This window comes from Hypomesus transpacificus, chromosome 13, assembly GCF_021917145.1.
Source record: "Hypomesus transpacificus isolate Combined female chromosome 13, fHypTra1, whole genome shotgun sequence".
NCBI lineage: Eukaryota > Metazoa > Chordata > Actinopteri > Osmeriformes > Osmeridae > Hypomesus > Hypomesus transpacificus.
The window spans coordinates 4966742-4976716 of record NC_061072.1 but is presented as its reverse complement, the minus strand read 5'-3'; the positions used below and the strand labels follow the sequence as shown (position 1 = coordinate 4976716).

At 43.2% G+C, this 9975-nt stretch overlaps 2 long non-coding RNA genes across 2 annotated transcripts; both read right to left on the bottom strand.

The window, feature by feature from the left end:
• Positions 1–3313: 3313 nt before the first annotated feature.
• On the bottom strand, positions 3314–3765 carry LOC124475764. Its single transcript, XR_006956967.1, has 3 exons — positions 3724–3765; positions 3529–3642; positions 3314–3353 (listed from the first exon to the last, which is right to left on the bottom strand). It is a non-coding gene; the product is annotated as an uncharacterized LOC124475764 (long non-coding RNA).
• A 61-nt stretch (positions 3766–3826) lies between these two features.
• On the bottom strand, positions 3827–5058 carry LOC124475763. Its single transcript, XR_006956966.1, has 4 exons — positions 4947–5058; positions 4697–4819; positions 4119–4587; positions 3827–3867 (listed from the first exon to the last, which is right to left on the bottom strand). It is a non-coding gene; the product is annotated as an uncharacterized LOC124475763 (long non-coding RNA).
• Between the last annotated feature and the right edge of the window lie 4917 nt (positions 5059–9975).

Below are 9975 nucleotides of genomic sequence, written 5' to 3'. Positions count from 1 at the left end.
ACTATAATGGTCTCTGCTCCGGAGTGAATATGGCTGTCCTTCCACCTGCATGTGGCAGCCTTGCAGTTCTACAGAAAATAGATGTGCAGTTACAAAAAATATTCATGCAGTACAATACATACAGTGATGAACTTTACAAATGTCTATTGAAACAGCTGCAATAGTGTAGTACAGTAAATCTGCAATGACAAAAATACAGTAGTATACTCTACCTGTTCTCTTCTCTGAATGTTCTTACTATGGTGGACACAGAAAATCGGCTCAAATTGGGGTGCACTCTAAGTCCTGCTTCCCTCATTGTCAGTCCATGGACTATAACATGGTCGATGACTGTTGCTCTAATTTCATCCAATATTTCCACTCTTTGTCTTCCTCTTCCTCTTTGTCCTCCTCTTCCTCTTACTTGCCCTCCTCCTCTTCCTCCTCGTCGCCCACCTCGAACACGCACTCGTCCTCGTCCTCTCACATTGTTTCTTCAATCCATTCTCAGACCTTCTCCTTCCCACCTTCAACAAACTGTTTGCTCTCAAAACTGCCTTATATTGGTTGTGTCACATCATTTGACATCAAGTGAAATCTATTTTGAGTGGTTGTGTTTAATCAATGACAGGGGTTCTCTATTGGTATGGGATTGTTGCCACTTGTGTTTACCAGTATGGATGACATGTGCATTAGAGTGCAGAATGTGTTTTGAGACTGAGAATGTGTTTAGGGTTTTGCTGAAAAGTCTAAGTGAGATCTGCAAATTGTGTTGTACCATGTGAAATAGTTTAAGGTATTGACAACAGACTGCACAATTAGCTACATGAGTTTAGGCAACTGACAACTTTGTTCAGACAATGGGTTTTAGTGTTTTAGCAATTGAGAAAAACTGTAATACCCTCCATCTCCCACGACCTCTCAATCACCCTGGGATCTGCGACGGTGACCCCTTCATCCTCTGCCATGAGCCTTGGGGTCACCATGGATGACGAGCATCAAGTCTCTCCTGCAGCCTTACACCCCCACCCGCCACCCACGGCCTTTTGCAGACAACCGCCTGGTGGTCCCACCGCTCAAGACCGACCGGTCCCAACACAAGCTCTTCTCCTGCCTGGCCCCCCAGTGATGGAATCAACTCCCCACCTCCATCAGAGACACAGACTGTCTCTCCACCTTCAAAAGAAGGCTCAAGAAGAAGGCTCAAGGCGCACTTGTTCCGGGAGTACAACGGTACTTAGGAATGGTTTGCTGAACCCAATGCTAGTTTCCTCAAGGATCACAATGAGTCTTGCTTAGAGACCTGTTGCTCTTGTTGGTTAGTTGTAACTGATTTGGACTGTTGTATTTGCAGCGAAATAGTCTATTTTAGTTGGTCTTATTTTTATTTTGACTGTTGCTTGCTTTTTCTACAGGTACACATGCACTTAGAGATTCATGTTGTTTAATTGTAACTTGCTTAACGACATGCTCTTATGGTTCTTCCCTTTGGCACTTATTTTTTGGTTGTTCACAATGTGTGCTTCTTGTTTTGGCTACCCGTAATGCTTTGGGGCTATCTTGTTGTTATTATCAGTGACCTATGCACTTTGTAAAGCTCTCTCTTGGAAATCGCTTTGGATAAAAGCGTCTGCTAAATGAATAAATGTAAATGTAATAAGTATCCACAGTGGACCTTTTTTTATTCAGTCCACTACGTTTTCAACTGAAACAATCGCAATTCACATAAAATGGACATTCAAATGTAAATAGCCTAATACAGACGTCAAATAATGCAGTTCTAATGATGATGCTATACAAGCTAGTTTTAATTAACTCAACAAGCATTTAATTTCCAGATGTGATAAGTTGCCATTTATTCTCCACTTTTTTTTGATCTAATGGATTCGTAGGGTAAAGAAGGTTGCAGATTACAAGGCACTCTACTCTCAGAATGCCAACGAGAGAGAGAGAGAAAGAGAGAGAGAGATGTGAGAGAGAATGAGAGATAGAGAGAGAGAGACAGAGAGAGAGAGAGAGAGAGAGTAAGAGAGTGTGAGAGGGAGAAAGAATGAGAGATAGAGAGAGAGTGAGTAAGAGAGGAAGAGAGAATGAGAGAGTGAGACAGAGAGTGAGAAAGAGAGAGACAGAGAGAAAGTGAGTAAGAGAGTGAGAGAAATAGAGAGAGAGAGTAAGAGATTGAGTAAGAGAGTGAGAGATAGAGAGAGAGAGAGAGAGAGAGAGAGAGAGAGAGAGAGAGAGAGAGAGAGAGAGAGAGAGAGAGAGAGAAAGAAAGTGAGTAAGAGAGTGAGAAAAATAGAGAGAGTAAGAGATTGAGTAAGAGAGTGAGAGAAACAGAGAGAGAGAGAGAGAGAGAGAGAAAGACTGAGAGAGAGAGAGACTGAGAGAGAGAGAGAGAGAGAGAGAGAGAGAGAGAGAGAGAGAGAGAGAGAGAGAAAGAGAAAAGAAAGTGAGTCAGTATTTCTTCATGTTCTTTGGGTCCACCCTCTTTGACAGGATGTAGTCATCTGGCAGTCTGATAAACTCCCTGGAAGCCTCCATCCTAAGCCACATAGAGAAATTTAGCATTTCATACTTCATGACCAAACTCTGTTCTATTCTCCCCTAAACTTTGCAGTAGTGCCCCAGTCGCGAAGGGTGTTACCTGTCAAGTGAGTCCAGCTCCTCTCACTCTGAGCGCATCATCTGGCCCTCCGCCCGTTTCTGCTCTCTGAGCAGCTTTTTACGGATTGCAGACAACTTACAGAGGACTTCCCTCTCGTACTCTGGAAGGCAGCCTGACACACGTACACACACAATCACATACCAACATACCAACTAATCCACAATGTGTTGGTTCTAGCTATTTGGAACATTTAGTGTTTTTGTGTGTGTGTTACCTGCAGCTCTCAACTCCTTCCTAACAGCTGGGACAGAAGCTGTCTGGGATTGGAGCCCTGAAAGAGAACCCTTCTAAAAGGTGTGTGGGGGGGGAGAGAGACATCAGTTTATACCTGTTTTCAGACAATGCTCTCCATACTACGTTTATGGTTTATACAAGCGGTAACTTACAGACATGGGGGTGGTGGGGCATTTGCTGTCCATGCTGGGGGGACTGGGGGTGGACTGGGGGGCCCTGTGTCTCTTCTGGAGGGTGGGGATGGGGGGCGAGATCTCCCTTCGCATCTGCAGATAGACAGTAAGATGGGGATCATACTGATATTTCTGTTTGTTCAAATCTTTCTAATCAAGTTGTGTGGTCCTCTCACCTCTTGAATGCGCGCCTGTCTCTCTTTCTCGTAGCGCGTCCTCCCAGCAGCAATCTCCTCTTCCTCTACCCTTTTCTTCTTCTTGTCCTTTGCGAGACGGACCAGCTCCTTGTTTTTGTCCGTTTGCTGTTGCAAGAAGAAGACCAAACTTTATTTAGCTAATAACAGCTGAGTCACAAGAACACTCCTGAAAGAGAACATTCCTAAAAGGTGTCTGTGGGGGACAGAGACATGTGTTTCTACCTGTTTTCAGATGATGCACTCCACAGTACGTTTATGGTTTATACAAGCGGTAACTTACAGACATGGAGGAGGTGGATCGTCTGCTGTCCATGCTGGGGGGACTGGAGGTGGACTGGGGGGTCCTGTGTCTCTTCTGGAGCGTGGGGATGGGAGGCGAGATCTCCCTTCGCACCTGCAGATAGACAGTAAGATGGGGATCATACTGATATTTCTGTTTGTTTAACTTTCTAATAAAGTTTTGTGGTCCTCTCACCTCTTGAATGCGCGTCTGTCTCTCTTTCTCATAGCGCATCCTCCCAGCAGCAATCTCATTCTCCTCCACCTCTTTCTTCTTCTTCTCCACCTCTTTCTTCTTCTCCTCTGCAAGACGGACCAGCTCCTTGTTTTTGCCCCTTTTCTGTTGCAAGAAGAAGACCAAACTTTATTGAGCTAATTACAGCTGAGTCACAAGAACATGTTACACTCGCTTAAAATCAACCCTTACGTGTATTGTCCACACCATAAAAATCTAATTCTACTATCAAGATTGTTCAGCATTGTTATTCAAGAGTGTGTGGTCCACATAAGATAAGTTGTATACTGTATATTGCAAAGGCATATACAATAATGTCTGCCAAATCCCTCTTAGCCAATCAGTGCCCAGCTGACCTCCATCTCCTTGAGTTTTCGGATCTCCTTCTCCTCGTCAAACTCCCTCTTCATTTGAGCCCTCTGCTCTGCCAGCCTCCTCTCCTCCTTCGCCTCCTCCAGGCGTAGCTTCTCCCTCTCCTCTGCCTCCCTAAGGTGCTTCTCCTCAATCTGGGCAGGGCCCGAAAGGTAAACAGTTTGTTATACAACATCGTGTACCTGTGTGTGTGTGTGTGTGGGTGTGTGTGTTTGTGTACAGTACACAACATCCTTTAAATCAATGGCTTGTTGAAGCTAAAAGACCCAACAGCCACCAGAGGCCAGGTTCTTGAAATCTGTACATAACACATCCCAAACCATACCATACCACACTGTACCTGTTGTTTTAGGCCAAGCTTATACTTATCCAGTTCAGTGAGTTGATGAAGCGTTGGCTGGTTAGGAAACACATTTCCTCTGGCAAACATGGAGGTCTGGACAGGGGCAAAACCTGCAAAGATAAAGTAGAACAGTCATATGCATTGTGTGTACGTGTGTATTACATTCGCGTGAAATGATGTGATGTCTGCAGTGTGCCAGCTGGTGCATTGACTGTCTACCAGCGACTGTGTTGATGGGAGGCAGTCTGTCCTCCCTCAGGATGGGCCTGGTGGCTTCTTTCAGAGAGGTCTCGGGGTTCAGCCAAGCTTCCTCATTCTGCCTGTGCATCTGCTTCAGGTCAGCTAGACAGGCAGAGTACAGTCAGACACTTTACACAGAAATATATGCCATCAATTGAACTCCAATCAACTTATGCAATCCTGTAGGGTGAGCCAACATGGAATGTAAGTGAAACATGCTACAACGTACTAATGAGGTCCCCTTGGGTGTCTCTGAGGGGTGCGCCGCACCCTCCCCGGCCCCATGGGTCATAATTTTTTATTTCGGCCTCCAGCTTGGCCTCAGCCCGGTCCCTCTCAGCCTTCTCCAGCCTCCGGCGCTCCTGCTTCTCCTGGATCTGCAGGGATTCAAGGTTATGAAGGAATTTGGTGAGGAATACTGACTCCCCTGGAACTACATGTACCAGAGGTTTGAGGATAGACTCAGTCAGCGTACACAATGACAACATCATGAACATGAGACTTTCATCTTGCACAACTAGAATAATTCATCCTTTGTGAATAAAGATGGTCTTGTATTTACCTTTATCAGGTTATAAAAGCATAAAGATTATTTCATTATGAAACAGAGTCGCTAAAGGCTCTAAATGGGAAGGATCCCCTTTGTGAATTCAAGTAACGTATAAAAAAAACCCCACAAATCTACTTTGATGTACAACTGCTCTGTTTCATCTGACCAAAAGGCTACCTACTCCCTTTTCTCTACCCTTTCTGTCAAAACCTTACATGCCTGCCCACCATCACAAGGTCCACCTTGGAATTTCATTCACCACATCTCAATTTCAACCACCACATCTCAATTTCAACCACCACATCTCAAAGTTGATGAAGAACATTCCATGTTCTACAGTTCAGTCCACATGATGGTGAGTTTGTTCTTTCAATCCCGAAACATTATCTATGAGCAGAACTAATTGCATTTGGGGTATTTTGGTACTGTATTCCAATATCCATATAGAGGTGGGGGGGAGGAGGTCACCTGCTGTTCCAGTTCCTCCTGATAAGTTGGCGCCCTCCGCTCAACAGGCCCCACCCTTCCCAGTCTGGTGGTCCTGCTCTCTCTATAGGGAGGTCCACCCTCCTCAGCCCAGGGACCCCTGCCCTCGGCCAGGTGTTGCCCCCAGTGCGCCCCTGTCTGCTGGTTAGCAAACAAACTGCTGGAAATGTCACTGGTCTGGACATGATCAGAACCTGCAAAGATGAAATATATTACAACCATGTGTATTCCATGCACGTTAATGTATGTGTTATCTGCAATGTGCCAGCTGGTGCAGTGACTGTCTACCTGAGACTGTGTTTATAGGAGGCAGTCTGTCCTCTCTCAGGTTGGGCCTGGTGACATTTCTCTGAGAGGTCTCGGGGTTCAACCAAGCTTCCTCATTCTGCCTGTGCATCTGCTTCAGGTCAGCTGGACAGGCAAATCATAAGTAGTGTTTTAAATACAAGATTCAAAAGTAGCAGCAGACCAACAAACATTTTTACCCCTGACTTCAAAACTGTTTAAAATGTGGCCCTCTACAAAGTGACTATATCAAATCATGTTATTTGTATAGCCCTTCTTACAATGTCACAGAGGGCTTCACAGATCAGATGAGCACCTATATATATGAAAGGTGAGCCAACAATGAAGGTTAGTGAAACATGCTACAACGTACATATGAGGTCCCCTCGGGTGTCTCTGAGGGGTGCGCCGCACCCTCCCCGGCCCCATGGGTTGTAGTTCCTCATTTCAGCCTCCATCTTGGCCTCAGCCCAGTCTCTTTCTTTCTTTTCCAGCCTCAGGCGCTGCTGCTTCTCCTGGATCTGGAGGGATTCAAGATTTTGAAAGAATATGGTGAGGAATACTGACTCCCGTGGAACTACATGTACCAAAGATTTGAGGATAGACCCAGCATAGATTGTGACATCATCATGAACATGAGACTGACTTTCACTGGGTGAGACGGTCTAAATGGGATGAATCAAACTAACTTACAAATGATGTTAAAAATCTATATAAATCTACAACTTTTATCATTGATCTGACCAAAACGTTCACTCCTCCATTCTCTGTACCATTCAAGTCAAAACATTACATGCCCACCATCATTGCTCTACTTGTTTCAAAGATAGACTAAAGTAAAACACAGAATCTTAACTCAAAGTTGAGCAAGAAAATTCCATGTATCTAAGTTCAGTCCATGTTTTGGTGAGTTTGTACCTTCAATACCAGTCACTTATCTATGAGCAGAATCAATACTATTTACAGTATTTTGCGTATTTTTGTACAGTATCCCAACTCATAGAAGGGAGGGGGGGTCACCTGCTGTTCTAGTTCCTCTTGGTACGTTGGTGCCCTCCACTCAACAGGCTCCACCCTTCCCAGTCTAGTGGTCCTGCTCTCTCTATAGGGACGTCCACCCTCCTCAGCCCAGGGACCCCTGCCCTCGGCCGGGTGGTGGCCCATGTACACCCCTCTCCCCCCTTCAGTCAGAGTGGAGGGATCTCTTCTGAGGGAGGCACCGTACTCCTAGGGAAGAGAGAAAAGGCTTCATGCTATGAGCTGTGATCCATTTAAAATGACATTTACTCGCTACAAATGAGGTGCCATTCACAGATGAGTATTCCTCTCACACCATTTTTGAAATAAAAGCCAGTCAGCTGTCTATACTCTACTGAATAAAGAGAAACTCACCCTTGTTTCCATGTAAGGACCATCTTGTTTAAAGTTAGGGTTAAGCTTCATTTTCTGAAACTTTGGCCCTCTGTTGCTTGAGGAAGTTCTCAAGTTCAGTTTTCTCAATTTTGCAGATGGAAAATTGTGAACACTTCTGTGAACACAAGACTGTGTTTACCTACTAGTATTTGGCAACTGGTAAGGCACACAGGTAGCCTAATTAAGGCTTCTCTTCCAACTAAAGCACACCAAAAGTTCTCACACATGATGATGTAACTCCCATATTTCTGACAGTGCTTGTTCTTAACTGTGCAATGACACTAATATTAGTGGTACGCATTAAGACCTTATCTCTGTACTGAGTTTCTGTTTGTGTCAGTCTTAGCTAATATCGGCTGCCAAAGAGCGTCAGGCGTGACATCATAATGCTTTGGAATGCCAAGATGTGTCCGTTGCTATGTCAACTTCTGATTATGATGTCACGCCTGATGCTTCTTTGCAGGGAAGTTCCCTATGGTAAAAGTGGGGTTGCGCGCACCCCGAAGGACGCGGATCGTTCTCTTGTGTATGCAAAATAAATCAGTGATTTTCCTTCCCAAACAGTCCTTTTGATGATTGGCCGACTGCAGTCTCAGTATCGAAAATAAATACATGCACTCTAGGCCTAGTGTATCAACAGAATGATATCATCACAATGTCTAATATGTCGGCTAAGGGATAACGTTAAAATAATATCATTAGACTACAAAATAACAGTGTGTGTGTGAATCGCGCATGGTCATTTACTTTTATTCGTAAGTTAAGTAATCATTTGTATCCCGCCTAAACAATTCATTCATTATTTTCATAAGTTACATCGGAAAGTCATCAATAGGCCTACAAAGTAGCTGGATTAGATCAGTAACACTCATGAAGCTTTAATGTATTTACGTAGATGGTTATTATGAAGATTTTTATCTCATTAGGCCTACATCTTACAATTCTTTGTCCAGAATGGTCTGAAATAAAATAATGTATTTACCTCAGTGTATTCCCTAAATGCTTTGAGGTGTGTGTGTCATCCAAAAATACTACCAGTGGAACAATTTCTGTTGTCATGCCGTATTACAGTTTTTCTCAATTGCTAAAACACTAAAACCCATTGGCTGAACAAAGTTCTCAGTGGGCTGAACTCATGTAGCTAATTGGCCTGTCAGAATCAGAAACGGATTTATTCGCCATGAAAGTTTGCACAGACAAGGAATTTGCTTTGGCAGGAGGGTGCATACAATAAACATATAGGAATCTTAAATGTAGATATATGGTTTAACTATACTAAGGATACATAAACTAGCAATACTAAGTGGAATACAATTAAAATAAAATATGCAATAAAATAAAATATAAGTTGCCATAAAAGAAAATATAACTTGCCAATTTACAGTGTAAAATACAATATAAAATACAAATATTACACTGTCTGTAATCAATACCTTAAACTATTTCACATGGTAAAACACAATTTGCGGATCTCACTTAGAATTTTTTAGCAAAATTCTAAACACATTCTCATTTTTAAAACGCTTTCTGCACTGTAATGCACATGTCATCAATACTGGTAAACACAAATGGCAACAATCAAATACAAATAGAGAAAACATGTCATTGACTAAACACAACCACTCAAAATTGATTTCACTTGTTTCAAATGATGTGACACAACTCATATATATATATATATATATGAGTTGTGTATAAGCCAGTTCAGAGAGTAAACAGGATGTTGAAGGTGGGAAAATAGTGCTTGTGATGTCGACAAAGTGCTTTGGCCTAACTCAGCCCAAAGACAAGAAGAAGCACATTGATCACATTTACTCCTTTGATTTTTGTCCCTTTTACTATAGTATTGTATACTGTAGTACAGTGCATTGTAGGCCGTATACTGTACAGTGAACAAATTGTATGGCCCTGAACATTGTGCTTTCCATTGGTTACAGTAACGGTACTGACTGCTCAATAGATTTTGAGCGTAGTAGCAAAAAATGTATCAGAAATGACTACTCTGCTTTGCTCAAATTTTTGTTGGTTCTTTCTCCTCCTTGTACCCCTATACAGTACGGTACCCTGCATCTCACTACTCACAACTCACTCTTGTTCTTTGTTGATATGAACCTGCAACCACTTAAAATATATTGAGCTGTCAGTACTGTTACTGTAACAAATAGAAAGCACAATGTCCAGGGCCATACAACTTGTTTATTGTACATTAGAGTAAAAAGGGACAAAAATCGAAGGAGTCATCATGTCATCAATGTGCATCTTCTTGTCTTTGGGCTGGGTCAGGCCAGCGCACTTCGTCGACATCACAAGCAATATTTTCTCTCCTGAGACAACGGGGGAAGAAGCCTCTTGTGTGCCGTATCCAGCCCTGACATGATTCCTCACCTATGTCATCACAGGCTAATTCCATGGCTTGCAGCAGATTTACCCTGGTGTAGGGTTGTCTATCATACACTTTCCATCTCCATGAGGAGAAAAACTCCTCAATCGCATTCAGGAAAGGCGAGTATGGAGGGAGGTACAA